This window comes from Chelonoidis abingdonii, chromosome 3 (assembly GCF_003597395.2).
Source record: "Chelonoidis abingdonii isolate Lonesome George chromosome 3, CheloAbing_2.0, whole genome shotgun sequence".
Taxonomy (NCBI): Eukaryota; Metazoa; Chordata; order Testudines; family Testudinidae; genus Chelonoidis; species Chelonoidis abingdonii.
Genome location: NC_133771.1, coordinates 33,047,739 through 33,065,842, shown reverse-complemented (window position 1 = coordinate 33,065,842; position 18,104 = coordinate 33,047,739). Strand labels below are relative to the sequence as shown.

Here is an 18,104-nt window from a genome sequence, read left to right as displayed (position 1 = left end):
CAAAGAACACACACCCAAAAACTTCCCTCCCTGAGCTTTGAAAAATCCGGTTTCCTGATTGGTCCTCTGGTCAGGTGTTTGGTTCCCTTTGTTAACCCTTTACAGGTAAAAGAAACATTAAGCCTTAGCTATCTGTTTATGACAAACACATATTCATTATGGGGGCCAACTCAAGAAACTGCTTTCAAAAGCTAAAAGAAATGATCTCAACAGCTCCAGTTTTCAAGTACTATGATGTGAACAAACTCATAACTGTCAGTGTGAATGCAAGCAGCTGTAGCCTAGGTGGTGGTGTATTGTTGCAACAATATGGCTCTGAGTGGAAACCAGTTGCATTTTGTTCTCTCATGCTTACAGAAGCAGAAAAATAATATGCGCAGATTGAAAAGGAGTGCCTGGCAAGTGTATGAGCATGTGAGAACTGTTACAGATATCTGTGCGGACTGGATTTGTTTACACTGATAGACCATAAACCACTTTTAACCCTCATTGACAGAAAAGACCTGCATCCAGCACCACTCAGAGGCCAATATCTATTGATAATGTTAATGTGATTAAACCCAATTGCTAAATACATGTTCTTCGGAAAAATTGGGTAGTAGCAGACATTCTGTCACAGAGCCCAGCATTGCGTTCAGCAACCTGTTTGGTCAAAGATGACATAAAGGCACTGTGGATGCCGTGGACATGTTCAGACCAGTGTCCAAAAAGAGATTACTCCAACTACAAAAAGCAACCTCAAGAGACATGCAACCTCAGGAAGTTCTAAGTTACAATGGAACATCTGGCCCAAGTATCTCAAGGTCGCTAAGGAAGGGACAAGAGACTTTTTTGCAGTGCATGGACAATTTAGTGAGCCAAATAGACTCATGATTAAAGGCAATTGCATCATAATTCCAGACAAAATTAGATGAGAAATCATAAATCTCATCCATGAAGGACATTGCGGATTAACTAAATACTGTGAATGAGCCAACCAGTCAGTGTGGTGGCCAGGCATCAGTAAAGACATAAAGAATAAAGTATCTGCATGTAGAAATTGCAGAACTAACAGACCTACATAACACAAAGAACCTTTAATAACAACACTTCTATAATACAAATCTTGGAAGAGACTAGCTGCAGATTTATGTGAATTCAGAAGACATCATAACCTGGTTGTTGTGAAGTGTTTTCCAGGTACATAGAAATAATGTACTCGAAAAACATAATGTCTCAGTTTCATTGAGAAACTGAAGTACACTTCTGCTCACTTCAGTATTTCAGAACAACTAGTGATGAGCAATGAACCACAATTCACTGCAGCAGAATTTAAGTCATCCAAACAATAAGCCCACATTATCCACAAGCCAACTGAGAGGCTGAAAGAGCTGTTTAGACAACCAAGAAAATTCTACAGCAGGAAGTTCCAGTCCTTACTATTCTGAGTTACAGATCAACACCAATAGCAGCTACTGGATATGGTCCAATACAACTCCTTATGGGAAGAATTCAGAACTACTGTTCCTACTTTGGAAAAGAGCGTATTTCCAAAGTGGCCAGACACGAAGAGAGAGCCAAATTGGACGAAACAGCTAAAAGAGCTCAAGAACACTTTTAGAAACATTACTCAGAGAACTTCCAGGTCTAGAACCTGGTGACTCTGTTCATATCAAATTGGATGGAGAAAAAGGATGGACAACTCCAGCTCCTGTGAAAACGAATTCAGCACCCAGATCATTTGTGATTGAGACTAACAGCGGAGAGTTCAACAGAAACCATCAACATCTACAGTTTCTTCCTCAGAACAACCAATATATCAAACTCTTTAGAGATGTCAGATGCAGAACAAGAAGATGACAATTTGGGGATTCCAAACCAACCATAGCCAGTTGTTGCAACTAGGGCGACCAGATAGCAAGTGTGAAAAATTGGGACGGGGGTGGAGGGTAATGGGTGCTATAAGAAAAAGCCCCAAATATCGTGACTGTCCCTATAAAATCGGGACATCTGGTCACCCTAATTGCAACTAATGGACAGCCAGATAACCAAGTTGTTGTGCATTCGAGTCATGTAATTAGAAAACCAGTACAATTCAGAGACACGTAACAGATTGATCTGTACTTAGCTTCAAAGATAGTGTGATAGTGTAAATTTTGTTAATGGTAGGAATGTGTAACTTTAAGAGGGAGATGTAATAAGCTGTATCATATTGTTCAGCCACTATATATCACTGTGTGTAAAATAACTTTTTTAAATGAACCTCAGCCATGCCTGGCAGAGCATTAAAGGATCTTATGATGACCACATCTGGTGCTCTATAGCCAGTCCATACCAGGTACAGAAGAATGTGACAAACCTCACCCGAGTAAAGGGGTAGGTTTGTTGCACTTTGTGACTTTCCAAAGCTAAGTTACTGTTTTTAAGCTTTGCACAGTAATGTGTGCTGATCATTGAAACCTAAGACAGCACATTAGTAAATCAAGTTTTCTGCCTGTTACTGGAACAAACTGAGGGGCCAATTGAAGAAGTCAGTTCTGTTTCCTTATCTGATATTTGAGTGGCAGTTGTGCTGGACAAAGTGAGCCATCTGGCGATAGTGAAGGTCTGAAACATTCCTGTCACAACATTCAAGGAATGTGGTAAGAGAAGAGAGACCACATGTTCCTATTTCCCCGCCTAGGACTGGAGACTTTCTGTAGCTTCCTTTCCTGTTACCCTTAGAATACAACCCTGTGCTTGCGTTGAGAATAATGTGTAAGTCATATATTGTGGCTTCTATGTTTAGATTTCAAACATTTTACAGAGGAGGGTAAGTATCATTATCCCCATTTAGAAAGTGAGCTACAGAAAGATGCAGTGATTTGCCCAAGCTCACAGGCCAGATCATAAATGTCTAATTCTTTTTCAATTCTACTAATGTCTTGGACTCCGTGATATCATGTGGCAGAGAGTTCCACAGGTTAACTATGCAGTCTATTAAGTATTTGTTTTCAGTTCTAAACTTCAGGCTTATACAGGGCCGCTGGGGTTGGGGGTTAATAGTTAAGGCAGGTTAACCAGTAAGGTTAATGCTTACTGGTTAACAGGTTAACATTTTACATTCCTAGTGCTCAGCCTCAGCTATGGGCAGCACGGGGCTCAGGCACTCATCCCCAGCTCTGGGCAGCAGGTTGGGAGGCAGCCAGGGCCGTCCCTAACTATCTTGGTGCCCTACGCAGCCCCCCCCCCGCCCCCAGGCCTCCTCAGTGGGGAGTGGGGGGGGCTGGCCCCAGACCTCCCTGGGGGGATGTGTGGGGACTTGCCCCAGGCTTCTGTGGGATGGGGGGCTGGAAGTGGAGTGTCCCAGCCCCAGCCTGCTCTGCTCCCCTGGCTCCCAGACTTGGGGAGAGGGAGGAACTGCCCCCCCGCAGCACTCGCTGGTGGTGCAGCTGGGAGCTAGAGGAGCAGAACAGGCTGGGGCCAGGTTGCTCTACTTACCAGTGAGTGCAGGCCCTCAGGGGAGCAGGGGCAGGGTGGGGGCAGGGAAAAGGTGGGGTGGGGCAGAGAAGAGCCTGGGGCCCTGGGGAAGAGCCAGAGCAGGAACTGAAGCAGCACGCAGCTGCAAAGGCACCAGGAAATTTGGTGCCATACACAGCTGCATACTTTGTGTATGGGTAAGGACGGCCCTGGAGGCAGCTGGGGCGAGCACTGCGCATAGGGGGGGAGGGGGTTGGTGTGTCATTTGGACGAGCCCTGGCCCTTCCATTTTTACTTTAGGAAATATGGTCAACCTAATAGTGTCACTTGATGGAAACCCCTCTGGCTGACTGATATTGAGTCTAGACTTAAAGCTTCTGAAAGGAGTCCAGCCTTTCTTAGCTGGAAGGATGGCGGCTGTGAGGGCGAGAGCTGAAAAGTACAAAAGCAGGACTAAAATGGAAGGCTTCTTAGGCTATGACCCTCCAAACAAATCTGTAAGTGAAACTGCCATGGCATCCATGCGTGTTTGCTGTGTTGTTGTAGCCATGTTGGTAGGTGAAGAAGAGCTCTTTGTAGTTTAAGAGCTTCTCTTTCACCAACAGAAGTTGGTCCCATAAAAGATATTAGCTCACCCACTTTGTCTCTGTGATAGTTGTATCTCTGTATAAAACAGCTTCATTGAGGTATGGAGTGATCAAGTAGATAAAAAACAGTTTGTTTGTCAGACTCCTGTCTGCGTGTGTCCCCTTTGCAATTAGATGAGGTCTGCAGAATTGCTAGGAGATGGTAGCTTGCATCAGAAAGGAGCACACATAATTCAGCATAATCAGCTTCTGTGTTAGCATGATGCCTTGCTTGAGAAAAGGGCACAGTACAGTGTTTCTTATGAACAAAACATCAGCACCCTGCAGTGCGACATTAGTTTAATCCACAGAGGAATCATGTTTTTCCATCCTGCTAGGCAAGTGCATGAAGTTTGCCGAGACAAGCTCCAGGAGCTTGGTCATTGGATACAACTAATTAAAGTTTGATCTACCAAAACTGCTACTTTAAAAAACTGTTAGGTTCTCAGTCTCATGTCTTCCTATGCTCTGATTTTGCTTTCTGTACTTTACACACTCCGTCTGTTTCACTAGACAGTAGGGCCTGATTCCTCTTTTTCAATGGTGTAAATCCAGAGTAATTTCACTGATGTCAGTGCTTTCACAAGTGTGAGAAGAGAATCACGCCCTGCTGTTTAATATCTTTCCAGTACAATCCCATTGAAGTCAATGTGATTTCGTGGTATTATAGAACAGAGAGCTAGTCTTTTCTCACTTATTACTTTGTGGAAACCCACATCTATTTAGACTCAAGATGCAAAGTCCAAAGCATGTATGGACCCAGCATGTTGGTTATGCTCAACATAGTAATAAATGGCTTCAAATTGCCAAATATTCCATCCTAAGGATACAGTACAGCACTTTGTAACACTGATAATTTATATAGGCTTAAAATACAACAGACCATTAATCTGAAATATTGAACATTGCCACTTTGTGTTGACAGTGGTGATTCTGTACTAGAAGGAAAATTTATGACACCATTCAAACTTCTTTATATAGTCACCCATGTCAAAGTCTTAACTCATGACTGCCTGGAGGAGTTGACATTGTCTAACTAACAATGTATTGCATATTAAAGTCCTCAGAGCAGAGGTCAGATGCAGCCTTTGGCCAAGTAAGAGGAGGATGGTGACATCTGTTGACAAGCAGTGCTAGAAACTATGGCATCAACAAGATAGTGACCCCAAAGGGCTTACTATAGAGTATAGACCTTCATCATGAGAGATCACTGACTCCACAGAGACAGAGGTATTGACATTATGGTTTATTATACCACTAAAACATTTTGTAAAAAATTTCTATCAGTATATATGTTTTTATTCTTAGGTAAGGGTAGATAGAATTTAATTTAATTACACATTTATTGTTTATAGGATTGATTAATCTACTCCATGCCTACTCTGGTCTAGGATTTAAACAGATCCTGTGTGATTATTGTGTAGAACAAGATGATTCCCTAGTCTGGAAGCTGGAGAACTACTGTCTCTGCATTCCCAACAGCTTTAGTAAAGATCCCCTGTATTTAGTGCACTCAAATCCTGTCTCTTCTTCATCCTGAAGGAAATTAGGATGAACCAGCAAGTAGCATAGAGGCAGTGTTTCTTGGCAGAAGTCTTAGCCTTTTTAAGGATACTCTGAGATTTGTAGGGAAATTCCACAGATATTGGGGCCTTTCAATTAAAACAGCCATATTCTCTATCTGTCTAAGCTAAATTCAAAGCTTTCTTGCCCTCTGTGGAGCGTCAATATCTACAGTGCGCACATCTCAGCAATCTCAGGCAGGCCACTGATGAGTAAGGCTAAGATTATGTCACGGGATAAGGTGACCAGATGTCCCATTTTTAAAGGGACAGTCCCGTTTCTGGAGACTTTTTCTAATATAGGCGCCTATTATCCCTCACCCCCTGTCCTGTTTTTTCACAGTTGCTATCTGGTAACCCTAGTCATGGAGGTCACGGAATCCATGACTTCAAGAGATCTCCATTACATTTTCCACTTCAGCCACAAGCAACAGGGCTGGAGCTGTCAACCAGCAGGGACCCCACAGCTCTCAGCTGCTGTGGGCAATGGAGGCTCTTGCAGCTCCCAGCCACTGGCCCCAGAGCACTGAGCTGTGGTGGGGGGCCCCACAGCTCCCAGCCATCACAGGTGGCAGAGTGGACCCCGGAACTTGCAGCCACCGCAGGCGGTGGGAGGGACCCAGGACTTTGCGAGTGGCAGGACCCTGATCTGTGTGCTGCTGCAGGCACTTGGTGGACCCTGGAGCCACAGCAGCAGTGAGTGCTGGACCCTCCACCCTCCCCATTTTGTCACAGTTATTTTTAGTAAAAGTCAGGGACAGGTCACGGGCTTCAGTGAATTTTTGTTGCTTGCTTGCAACCTGTCTGTGACTTTTACTAAAAATAACTGTGACATAATCTTAACTTACTGATGAGCAATAGTGCCAATGGAAACATAAAATAGAAGGGTCTTCCACGTTGCTCTCTCAAGTGCTGACCCTCTGGTTTGAGCTTCGTATCCAAGTTTCTGACTCCTGATCCTCCTGGCTTCCTCCCTGAGTCTTGTCCTCTGTCTGGGGGATCGTTATTCCAAGTCTACCACTAGGCCATCTGCCTGGTGTTTGGCCCTCTGTGGAGCCTGCCACAGGAGCCAAACCCTCACCTTGCCATCGCCTTCTCCTCTCAGGACCATTCACAGGAAATAGCACTCCTCCCCAGCTAAGCTCTCCCAGCCCTTTATGGAAATCACCTGATTCCTTCCCAGCTGGGTCTAATAATTGACCCAAGACATCTGATCTCCAGCCCATCAGGGTCAGCTGTGGGGTAGCAGTTGATCCATCAAAGGCAAGGCTGAGCCCAACTCTCCTTAAAGGCCAGCCAGCAACCCACACTTGACATTGCTAACCAAATAAATGTGGGCTGTGTTGCTGTAGCTGTATTGGGCCCAGGATATTAGAAAGACAAGACGGGTGATGTAATATCTTGTACTGGACTCTGATGGTGAAAGCCAAGAGACAAGCTTTCAAGCTTACACAGAGCTCTTCTTTAGGTCAGAGCTCAGTGTAGCTCAAAAGCTTGTACCTTTTGCCAACAGAAGTTGGTCCAATAAAAGATATTACCTCAGCCATCTTGTTTCTCTAATAAAATAAGTGTCATACAGTGAGAATGCTATTTATTTTGCAAAGTTTTGTCAAGAGTGCTGCATTAAATATTTTTTAATCCAAAACAAAAACCCATCTTAAATCAATGTACTTTCTATTCTGTCTGGACTCCATTTCTGGCTTTCACATAAAAATAACTAATTTCTCTCAAATTCGTTTGCATTTCTGCTTGGTAAGTCATGCCAGTTCCTATTGTTTTTAACTGATCTCTATTACTTTTAAAGGACACTATCAGGCTGAAATCTAGTCAGTTTAAAAAAATGAATTAAAAGTATTTTCAGGTACTGCACAGGTCACTCAACCCCCCTGCTAATTGTTGTATGTTAGAATCAGATTTTCTTAAAATATTTTTCTCTCCTTACTTGCTCTGTGTGAAAGATCTACACAAACAAAAGTAGGAACTGATTGACAATACATAGGTAAGTGAAACTGACAACCCAAAAAGTTGTCAAAAGCACAAAGTAAAACTGAAACGAGATTTTTATTTTTGCTCTAATTGTGTTAATTATAGAAATCTTAGATATTAGAAAACAGTTGATAAGATGTTTTCAGACAGAAGTGTGATTAAAACAACCTCACTTTATTTTTTGTTGTTGTTGTTGTCAAGCATTCATTGTTAAATTGCTAAATTAAGCTTAAGTGAATTAAGTGAAAAAATGCAAACTTGCTTCACTTCATTAAATAGCTCCAGTATGATACTTCTAATCACTGTTTTGAGTGTATGCTGCTGCAGCACACTCTTTGAAAAATCACAATAGCAGGTGATGCTAATACATGGCAGCACGTACCCACACATATGAGATTATAATCAAGCCTATACATTTATTCATCTTCTTGGTAGTCCATTGATCCGATGATGACAAATATGAGCAAATCATCTATTGTTGGTCTCATGATGTGCCCTCTGATGGCTATACAAGCCAATTCTAGAGGTGCACATTTTGCTGCAGATGGTGCATGGGAAGTTCGCAGTCAGTGGGTTGTGCGCTGCCGGTGTTCTGTGACATCGTTCATGTGCCTCTTGGAGACACCAGCAGCGGTCTTCCTCAAAGGCGATGCAGGTACTTCTAACTGTTGAACGCCACTGTGTTCTGTTGCTGGTGGCTTCCTCAAGGTCCCTGGGTTAGATATTGCTATACTGCAGATTGGCTTTGATGGTGTCCTTGTAACATTTTCGTGGACGACCTATATGCCGGATGCCCTGGGAGAGCTCACCATACAGAAGCTGGCGGGGGATTCTATTGGCATCCATGCGGCTGACATGACCGGTCCAACGTAGCTGTGACTTCATGATCATCATTTCGACTGCCTGTCATCTGGTGCACCTCAAACCTCAAGATTGGGCACTTTGTCTTGCCAGCAGATCTTCATGATGTGCGGAGGCAACCATGTGAATGCTCTTAGCTGCTTGATGTGAGCTATTAGATGCCATGTTTTCACCGTACAAAAAGAATGGAAGAACAGCAGCTCTGTACACAAGCAGTTTTGTTGAACATCCGGATGTTGTGGTGGTTTAAAACTTTGACACGCAGAGTAGCAAGTGCCTGGCTTGCTTTGGATATTCATGCATTGATCTCATTATCCAGTGATCCATCACTGGATATGACACTACCAGGTATTAAAGTTCTCCACTACTTTAAGCTGAGTGCCAATCAGTGGAGATACTCAGGACAAAAGCATTTGATCCAGGTACAGGTTGATGGAGAAATCTGTCTTCCGAGGCTTGATATAGTCCGAAGAGTCGCGAGCCTCGGCAAACTTGTTGACAATGTGCTGAAGATATTTTCAGTGTGAGCCATGAAGGCACAGTGTTCAGCAAAGAGTGCTCAAGAAGAGTTTCTGCACTGTCTTAGTCTTTGCATTCAAGCGACAGAGGTCAAAAAGTGAATCATCGTGCGGTATTCAAATTATACCTGATCCAGATCTTTCATTGCATAGTTAAGGACGCATGCAAAGAACAAGTTAAATAACAGGAGCCAGAGCACATCCTTGTTTCATGCCGTTGATGATGTTGAAGGGGGCAGATGTGGCCCATAGACATACTTCGCCGTTCATGCTGTCATGAAAAAGGCAATTAATTGGACAATTTCTTGGGCAGCCAAGTCGTGTTAGAATAGTCCAAAGGGGGCTTCTCTGTTGCGGTATCAATGCCTTTGTCGATCTAATGAAGACAGCATACAGGTGCAAGTTCTGTTCATGCACTCTCTTGTATTGTCTGACAGCAAAACCCATGTCAACTGTGATCCGGCCAGGTCGAAAACCACAATTGACTTTCAGGTAGATTTGCTCGGAAATACTGGCTATTAGGTGGTTCAAGATGAAGCGGGCGATGATTTCCCTCCAATGGAGAGGAGGGATATGCCTCTATAATTTCCACATTCTGCTTTGCTGCCTTTGTTCTTGAAAAGAGAGACAATAGTAGCATTGCGGAGGTCCTGTGGTATGTTTTCATCCTCCCAGATGCTGATGATCACGCTGTGGAATGCTGCTAGTGCTGTTGGACCTGCTGCTTTGTATATCTCTGCTGGTATCCCAGTGCCAACAGACTTGAAATTCAACCATTGAAAGGCTTCTGCTTGAGTCTCAGCTAATCTTGCTGGCTTGAAGTTCTGGTGGTGTTGAGAGAACTTCAACTTTCAAATTCTATAAATCATCTATTTGAGTTACGTGTAAGCAAAAGCATTTTTAATGTATTTAATGTGGGAAGAGTGTCTCATATTTCATAAGTCAAAAGTGGAGGAGCAGATTTTGATCAAATTTTAAAAAGTTCTCCCTAAGCTAAGAACAAGTAGGAAAAAAATTCAGGCCAGAATATGAAATTTTCAGAATGTCACTCAGGGACAGTAATTAAAGTCCTGGAATAATTTTAAATACATAAGAAGCTACCAGAGCAGTTGCTATGAGAAGAATAAACATGAATTATAAATTATAGAAGTTAGCACTGTATATATATTGTGGAGTTGATTTTAGAATCAGAGGCGAAAAATAAAAAAAATATTTAACATGACCCTTAAATAGGCAACCAATAAATCTATTGTAGGAGTAATAATTAAATAGCTGCAGAATTTATTTTTGCCACCAAGAGGCACTGCTGTATAACTTCATTGTGACATCACCTTTCAGTTTAGTGAGATAGAATAGCAACAAAGCAGATGTATATAGCTTTTGTGCTGGTAAATGTATGGGTTATCATCTTTAGTGGATCTGATTGATTTAGAGCCAAACTATTTTAAAACAAAGAAAATATCAGTTTCAAATGAAACCTCAAAATATATTGTATAAAGTGGTGCTGCATTGTCTTTGTGAGATGTTCTACATATCCATCAGAGCAGTTATAGGTTACATAATAGATTAGTATTCTAAGAAAATATTTAAAAAATATGTGACATGGTTGCCACCCCAGAGCACAAACCCTCATGGCTTTTCAGGCACACCATCATCAGTCCCTCTTGCTTCTCAAAAGTAACTTGTTCACAGCCAAAAGTACTTAAAGTAATATTCCCCTTCCGAGGGTCCAATTTATTAAATCTGTATAAATAGAGTTTTTCGGGTGGTGGCAGAGATGTATTCCACTAGGGTGTATGACTACCCAGCACACCTAAGCCAGAGAACTTTGCTTAGCAGTACTCACAGTCTCACTGCCTCTGGCCCTCTTAGCTGCTCTCATAGGCCAGGTCTACACTGCGACTTTAAATCGGTTTAATGGCCGATATACCGATTTAACGCTGTATCCGTTCACACGTCATCGTCATTAATATCGAGTTAACCGCCTCCTTAAATCGATTTCGGAACTCCTCCCAAACGAGAGGAGTAGCGCTAAATTCGATAGTGATAACTCGGCAAGGCTACCATCGATTTCAGAGCGGTGCACTGTGGGTAGTGTCTCAGCTATCCATAGTTCCACTTCCGTGTTTGAGCAAAGTGCTGATGGGCGAAAAACTTGCCCGGTGGCTGGGTACAGCTTCACCCTCCTTTGTGAAGGCAGCAGACAACCCTTGGCACCTTTTCGCGCGAGTGCATTGAGCAAACGCATAGAAGCAATATGGACCTGAGTGCTGAGATCACCCGTATTCTGATCGTTGGTAACACCTGGGTACTCTCGTCTGACTATACTGAACAATGAACTGCAAAGGCAGAAGGAAGGAGGAGGCAGCTATTGCTGAGCGGTGAGGACAGCGATGACGAGATGGAGGCAGAATTCTCCATAAACCGCTGGCCAGCGTTTTTGGAGCTACTGCTATTAACGGGGCATTACTACCATGACGCCGAATTGGGAGGGAAACAAGCACAGACTGGTGGCCGATTGTTTTGACGGTGTGGGACGATTCGCAGTGGCTGCGAAACTTTTGCATGCGTAAGAGCACTTTCTATAACTTGTGACATGCTTTCCCTGCCCTGAACGCCGTAATACAAACATAGAGCAGCCCTCACAGTGGAGAAGCGAGTCAATAGCCCTCTGGAAGTCTGCATGCAGACAGCTACCGTGAGTCGGAATCAATTTGGAGTGGCAATCTACTGGGGGCTGCAGTGATGCAATAGCCAAAGCAATCATAAGCTGCTGCTCGAAAGGTTGTGACTCTGGAAACGTGCAGGGATAGTGGATGGCTTTGTCGCAATGGGTTTTCCGAACTGTGTGGGCCATAGATGGAACCCATATCCTATCTTGGCCAGAACAACAGGGCACCCAGTACGTGAACCGCAAGGGGTACTTTTCAATGGCTGCAAGCACTGGTGACCACACAGGACGTTTCACCCCATCCACGTGGGATGGCCAGGAAGGTTATGACGTCTCGCGTCTAGGCACTAGTCTGTTTAAACGGCTGCAGCAAGAATTACTTCCCAGACAGAAAATAACTGTTGGAATGTTCAAATGCCTATAGTTATCCTGGGGACCCAGCCTACCCTTGAGATGCCATGGCTCATGAAGCCATACACTGGCAGCCTGGACAGTGGTCAGGAGCTGTTCAACTACAGGCTGAGCAAGTGCCGGATGGTGGTAGAATGTGCATTTGGCCGTTTAAAGGGTCGCTGGCGATCATTACTTACTCGCTCAGACCTCAGCCAAACCAATGTCCCGCTTGCTATTGCTGCTTGCTGTGTGCTCCACAATCTTTGTGAGACTAAGGGGGAGACATTTATGGCTGGGTGGGAGGCTGAGGCAAATCACCTGGCCGCTGAGTACGAGCAGCCAGAGACCAGGGCGATTAGAAGAGCACACCTGGAGGCGCTGCGCATCAGAGAAGCCTTGAAAACGAGTTTCAGCACGGCCCAGGGTACGGTGTGACTCTGTTTGCTTCCCCTTTGATGAACCCTCCGCACTTGATGGACTTATTCAGTGTAAGCAACCCACCCTCCCCCTTTTCATTACAGGTTGGCGAAGGAAATAAATTCTGTATCGTTTAAAAATCATTTATTATTCATTAAAAGTAATTATGCATCTGTTAAAAATCATGAGTTTTTCCTTACTAGATTTCCCTGTAAGCAACCCACCCTCCCCCTTTCGATGTATTCTGTATTACAAAGGAACTATAAAAAAGGCAGAGAATTAGGAAGGTGTCCCTGGCTGCTGTGCTTTGGAAGGAGGGGGAAGGGAAAGGCTATTAAGCACATTGTAGCGTAATTACAGCCTTTTCCTTGAACTCTGCAGGGGTGTGGAGGAGTAGGCGGGTGCAGAAAGCCTTCCCCACGCGTTCTTACACGTCTGGGTGAGGGAGATATGGGACGTGGGCTTGCAGGGAGGTTATACAGGGGCTGCAGCGGCACTCTGCTACTGTGCTGCTCTTCCTGAAGATGCACCATGCGTTGGAGGATTTCAGTTTGAGAACGCAGCAGATCCAGCGTTGCTTCTCTCCAACGCTGGTCTTCCTGCCTAGCCCTCTCAGATCGTTCACTGGCATCTTTCCTGTACTTTGCTACCACATCCTTCCAATCATTCTGTTTATCCCTCTCATTGCGTGTTACTTCAATAATTTCTGTGAACATTTCATCTCGCGTCTTCTTCTTCCTCCGCCGTATCACAGCACGCCTCGTGATGGCATAGGGACTTCAGAGAAATGTGCAGCTGCATGGGGAAGGCAAACCAGGGTGATAAGTATGTGGAAAGATACCTTTTACAGAGCAATGATAGTACTCTTTCACATAGAACACTATCCACCTTACAGAGCACATGTGATCTCTATACAAGGTCGCATTTTGTATCGTTTAATATTCAGTGTCTGTGTGACTGGTGTGGCACACACACAGACGCAGGTACGGCCAACCGTACGTCCACGCGGCGATGGTAAGTGAGGCTTTAAAATTTTGACTTCTCCGCCGTTCATATACACAGTGATCTATATGATGCCTTGCTCCTGTTAAGAGGAACCTGCAAAGCCCAAACCCCCTCTTTCACATCCACCAACAGCGCATGGCTCCTATCATATACGATCGCTGCTAGTGATCACCCTACATCACCCCCCGCAGCGCGTTGCTGGTAGCAGGGAAGAATCCTGCTTGCCAGACGCTGAAAACTCGTCGCTATCCCTCCTCCCATCCCCCCGCTCTGGCCAGTAGCAAAATCGCCATGTCTGCCCCCTATTTACATTCCTGATGTTCTACAAGGTAACAATGGATGATATCTCTCTCCTGACAATAGCACCGCAGGAGGCAGATCGTTTGTTTATGCAATGCCTTCAGTGCAATGCCTTCAATGCCTGCAGTACCAAATGTCTTGCAAAATGCATGGCGTTGAAAAGTTACCTACTATGGGGGACCGGAGAAGGCTGTCTTGGCCAGAAATGTTCTCATATAGCATAAGGTTTTTTGAGTTCCTCCACGATCGATTCATGGAGATTAATTTGGAGGATTTTCGCTCCATCCCCAGACATGTTAACGAAATTTTCCTGTAACAGTAATGGCTGCGACTGCAGCAAAAGCCCTGGTCAATGCGATCTAAAAAAAACCGTCTTGTTTTAATCCGTGTTTGGTACAGAATGAAGGGACACTTACCGGAGGTCGCTTCCATGGCTTCACTGTCTGGGCTTCTCGCTTGGGAGCGCAGGGACTGTAATTCTTGGGTCTCAAAAAGATCCTGGCTGTTGGGTTTTACGGACTGCTGTGTGCTATCACCACGGTCATCTTCATCCTCAAATTCGTCTCCATCTTCCCCCTCGGCTACATCCTCAGAAACACTTGATATTTCAATCCCAAAGTCTGAATCCACGGACAGGGGTGGGGCACTGGTAGCGCTGAACCCCAAAATTGCATGTAGTTCAGCATAGAAGCGGCATGTTTTCGGCTCAGAGCCTGACCTTCCGTTTGCTTCTCTGGCTTTCTGGTAACCCTGTCTAAGTTCCTTCACTTTCACTCGGCACTGAAGGGAGTCTCTGCTGTGCCCTTTATCAGCCATAGACTTTGAAATTCTTTCAAAAACTTTTTCATTTCATCGTTTTTGGAACGCAGTGCTGTGAGCACTGAGTCCTCACCCAGATAGCGATCAGATCCAGAACCTCCTGTGTGGTCCAAGCTGGCGCTCTTCTTCGATTATCAGGAGACTGCATTGTGACGAGTGCAAATGAGCTCTGTGTGGTCACCTGTGTGTGTGCTGACCCTCACGGTGGACAATCAGGAAATGGATTCAAAAGTTCGCGGGGATTCAGGCTTTTTCCTGTTTACCTGGCCAGTGCATCACAGTTTAGTGTCCGATGCTATCATGAGTGCCCCTGTGACAATGGTTCTGAAACCCAAATTGGGAGTGGCTCACTTGGGGCAGAGTCAATCGCTCCCTTCTGGTTTCTAAAAATTGAGTATGTCCTGCCTGGACTGTCATAGCCACGACTGCCTGCCTCCAGTGCCCCCCCCCCCCCCGGTTTATGTCACGAATAAGTCTATTTCTTATTCTTGTATTCCTCACGACTGCATGACAGAAATGGGGGGTGGCCCTGCCACGGTAGCTGCGAGGGTTGGGAGAGAGAAGTGAAGCAATGGTTGCGGTTCTTGCCCGGGGAACCCCTGTTAATACAGCCACGGAGTAGCTGCGCTCTTCTAATACACTTGACTCTTCCTTCAGAGGAGTAGCCGTGTTAGTCTGGATCTGTAAAAGCAGCAGAGAATCCTGTGGCACCTTATAGACTAACAGACGTCTGTTAGTCTATAAGGTGCCACAGGATTCTCTGCTGCTTTGACTCTTCTTGTAGTCAGGACTGACTCTATTTTTAGACAGCATAAGGGAGGATTGACTCAGTGGCCAGTGAGTCAATCCCAAGTTTGCTTTTGCGTTGCGCCCCCGGCTGATTTTAGCCAGGGGCACTCATGATAGCAGCGGACAGTTCAGAGAAGGAGAGATAACCGTCATGTCATTGCCAGTTTTCTCTGGCAGTAGACGGTACAGAACGACTGGTAACCATCTCTGCTATCATTGCAAAAGCAATTGAATGCTGGTGTGTAGCGCTCGAGTGTCGCCTCTGTCTCCACGGCATCTAGTACACAAATGGTGACGGGAAAAACAAAAAGCCGACGGTCTCTAGTGCTGCCGTGCTATTGTTTCTGCAAGGGCAATCCAGGAGAAAAATGTGCGAAAGGACTGTCTGCTGATGTTTTTTTCCCGGAGCAAGGAATGACTGACGACATTTACCCAGAACCCCCCGTGACCATTAACATTAGCATCAGGGGCCGGGGATCATGGAGGACGGAAAGGGGGTGCTGAGGACTCCCGCTATCCCACAGTCCTCAGCAGTCTCGTAAAACTATTTGCATTCTTGGCTTAGCGCCCAGTGTCTGTAGCTTACAACACGGTGTCTTTTATGGTTCACGGAACAGCTATTCAGTTTCTTTCCCCTACCCCAGCACGAGAAATGACAGTTAAATAAAGCAATCCTTGAGTACTTACAATGTCACCCTCTTTGTACTGAATGCTACTGATAGAGGCGAATCTGCAGCACTGAAGAGCATTACAGCTTTGCACAGTGGCAGTATCATAACCAATGAAGTTAATCTGAGGTGTGATTATTGCTACTTGAAAATCCGCTCCTCTCCCCCTTCCTGGTGGTAGATGGTACAGTACTACTGTAGACAGCAGAAACTGTTACCATCTCCCTCTTTTTGTTACACTCACCAGTAAATGGGACAGAACGGATAATAACCCTGTGTAAATTTTTGAAAGGAAAATGGGGATTAACTCACTTGGGACTGAGTCAATCCTGCCCTTTACGGTTAATAAAATAGAGTCAGTCCAGACAAGAATAGGATACAGTGTATTAAAATCAGTGTAGCACAGCGCAGCTGCTCCGTATCAGTATTCACAGAGGGAGCCGCTGCAAGTAACGCAACCGTTGCTTCCCACCTACCTGGCTACCACAGCAGTGCCCCCCCACCCATTGTTGGCATGATGTTATGAAGAATGCATGAATAAGAATCACAGAGTAGTTACTGAGATCAAATGAGGGGGAGGGAGCCACCATGGGCTATGACAGTCCATGCAGTTCAGAATCTTTTTTACGCAGAGAGAGGAAGGGGTCTGATGAAGCTCAGCCCCCAGGTGATAAGATGAAGACAGTTACCAGGCGTTCTGTACCATCCACTGTCAGAAAAAGGGAGTCATTCCCATTTTCACCCCGGAGCCCCCGGCCACACTCAGCCAGGAGCACTCACTGGGCGGCCGTCTACCCCTGGGGAGGGGCAGAGGAGCGGATACTGCTCTTCACCGCAGCAGCATCGCGTCTGCCAGCAGCATTCAGTACACAGAGGGTGACATTTACAGTACTCAAGGAATTATTTATTTCACTTTTTTTACCGTGCTGGAGGGGGGAAAAAACTGACGAGCTGTTCCGTGAACCACGCAAGACACCGTGTATTACGCTGCAGACATTGGGCGCGCAGCCAAAAATGCAAATAGTTTTCAGAGACCGCTGTGGAGACTGGTAGCTGTAGTCCTCATTACCCCCTCCCTCAGAGCCTACCCATAGGACCATCGTGTTGATGTCTGCTGCCGTTAGTGTCACGCACGCTGTGTATCCTTAGTTTATTTTCAAAGGCTTTGGCATTTCCTGTTCCTTTTAACGGAGCTCTGATAAAAGAGATTGTCTCACCATACAGCGATGAATTCTGCTATCTCCCGTAAGGTTCAATGAGGAGATATTTGCATTGAACTGCATCGCACCCGTGTGAATCAGATGTGGACACGTGAAGCAGAAACTGTCCTCGAACGTCTCGGGGATCCTTTTCCACTTGCATATTCTACGCTGTGTCGACTGCCCCCTGTTGCCTATCCAGAAGTTTATCTTACGAGCAGTTCGGACCTTCAGAGCGAGTCGGAGGGGTACGTTTGTTGCCGTTCTGCCTTCAAGATTAATTTAGAGTTCAAGGTTGCATGATCAAGAGATTCTTCAGTGTTATCAAGAGAGCACAGGTGCTCCGTAGTCAGTATTCACAGGGGTTGCCCCTGCAAGAAGTCGCACCTCGATTGCTTATCCCGTCTCCTCAACCCTTCCTGGGCCTACCGTGTCAGTGCCCCTCCCCGTTTGTGTCATGGTATATTAGGAATACCAGAATAGAAACAGAGACTTTTAGTGAGGAAAAGGGTGATGTCGGGGGAGGCACTTGGGAGGCAGCCTCCCGTGGGCTATGACAGTCCAGCGAGATGGGACTCTATTTTTAGACACATAAGGGAGGAATTGACTCATTGCCAAGCGAGTCAATCCCAAATGGATCTGCAAAAATTTTCAGCCCCAGTTTCTAATGATAACTTGTTATTAGCCGTCTGTCCTACACTGCTAGCAGGTAGCAATGTGCACCTCGATGTGAGAATTTATTGCGGGGTCTCTCTGGATGTAGGCAGTCCTTGCAGAACCATTACCACCAGAAGGAGAAGATGGGAGAGGAGCAATACTGCTTCTTCCAGTCAGTGCTTGTAGCGTCCGTCT

The 18,104-nt window shown here is 45.2% G+C and overlaps 1 protein-coding gene and 1 pseudogene across 1 annotated transcript in view; one reads left to right on the top strand and one right to left on the bottom strand.

Moving 5' to 3' along the window:
* Nucleotides 1-718: 718 nt before the first annotated feature.
* Nucleotides 719-18,104, bottom strand: part of ADAM17 (ADAM metallopeptidase domain 17) — a 443,735-nt gene continuing 426,349 nt past the window's right edge. The window contains exon 20 of the transcript XR_012655481.1: nucleotides 719-737. The gene's annotated coding sequence lies outside the window, so the exon portion shown is untranslated. The remainder of the gene's footprint in view (nucleotides 738-18,104) is intronic.
* Nucleotides 16,138-16,267, top strand: LOC142046640 (U4 spliceosomal RNA; annotated as a pseudogene).